General features: G+C 40.8%; 1 pseudogene; it reads right to left on the bottom strand.

The window, feature by feature from the left end:
* Nucleotides 1–255, bottom strand: part of LOC102838468 — a 16,782-nt pseudogene extending 16,527 nt beyond the window's left edge.
* Nucleotides 256–1,606: the final 1,351 nt, after the last annotated feature.

Below are 1,606 nucleotides of genomic sequence, written 5' to 3'. Positions count from 1 at the left end.
TGATGCACTCAAGTGTGGCAGCGGTAGTGAGGTTGGCCCAGGATCGGACATTGTTTCGTTCTGCTGTGCATGGGGTCGCTATGAGTCGGTTCCGACTTGATGGCACCTGACAACAAACAACAACAACCTAATTCAAATTTGAAAACTTACATTAAAGTGGCCCACGAAACTTGTTCCTTTGAGTAAGAAGGTGGAGAGGAGGGAAGAAACAAGAGAGGAAGAAGCATCGATAGCTGCTGGGCTGAACAATGCCATTCAGAGGACTGACCGGAAAGACGGAAACAGGACACGTACGGCAACATGGCGACCTCTACAACTCCCCCTATCCTCTACTTATGTCTTCATGAGGGTGTGAGCAGCAGGAGGCAGAGTGACTCTTCAGATGCTGAGGGAAAAGGTGAAGATGAAGATGCAGGGAAAGAATGTGTGGAGATGATGAGGTGCAGGAGTGTGACAGTGATGTTGAGGATATGGATAAACTGGATGCCAGCAGTGATGAAGGTCATGAGTGTGGAAGAGGAACAGGTTCTTAATGCTAAACACAAAGGCAAAACGCCCTTGAAAGGACCTTTGCAGAGAAAAGAAGCCTATGCAGGGGCAGAGTATGAACAGGAGACCGAGCCCATGGCCAAAGCCCAAACCACGTCATTTCTCTTCATTTGTACACAGGACTGAATTTTAACTTCTTTTTTGCTTCTTAAACCCATACACGTTATTTGCTTTTTTGTGTTCTATTTAACACAGTATTTGTGTTCTCAATATTTGTTACTTCAATGGAGCAAAAAATCTGGGAAAGAAGTGGAAGAAAGCTGTAAGTTACGAACGAGTATTTTTGTCCTGTTTTTGACATACATGTTTTTGACATATATGTTTTTGACATATGTGTTGTAGTAATAGCTTGAGTCCAAGAACTTAACAGACGAGTTCTTGAGAGTATGATGGAATTATGGGTATAAATATTTCTGAATTTGAATGTAGTCCACTCTTGTACCCTTGTTTTCTTTGTGCATATGAGTGGCCATCTTCCCTCATCCCCCCTGCACGTAACGATCATTTAGAAATGGCAGGACTTAAAAAAAATTTTCTCAACCTCTCTTCCCAACTCCCATGGGGGCAAAAAGGAAATAAAAAGATCTAACAGTGAAGAGAAATAAACAAAACACGTTTATTTTAAAAATACATTTAAATTGAAGTGAGTTGATTTAAAGAAAATATTTAGTTAACAGCACACATCTGATGGAAGTTATGAAGGTAGTAAGCAGAGAACTGAACTTGGGGGAGCCTTGTTCAAGAGACCAATGACTTCCCACGCGTCTGGACTTTCTGGGTTTGTCTGTTTAATTTGTTGTTGTATCCTAATATTGATGATTACTTTTCTAATCCCAATTTAATTTTAGCTATGAGAAACGGGATTACTTTTTATCTGAGGTTAAGACAAAGAAAAACAGAGGGTCCCTAGAGGTGTGTGGCTCAGGTACTCAGCTGACAAAGGGAAAGAGGGAGATGCAATGAAGTGAAAAACTATGATTAGAAGGTTCCAGAACAGTACAGAGTGTGGCTTTCTCCACTCCATGCTTTCAAATACAAGTCTGTGAATTTTTAAAAA

Source organism: Chrysochloris asiatica, unplaced genomic scaffold (genome assembly GCF_000296735.1).
Source record: "Chrysochloris asiatica unplaced genomic scaffold, ChrAsi1.0 scaffold00079, whole genome shotgun sequence".
Taxonomy (NCBI): domain Eukaryota; kingdom Metazoa; phylum Chordata; class Mammalia; order Afrosoricida; family Chrysochloridae; genus Chrysochloris; species Chrysochloris asiatica.
This window is presented reverse-complemented; position numbering and strand designations above follow the sequence as displayed.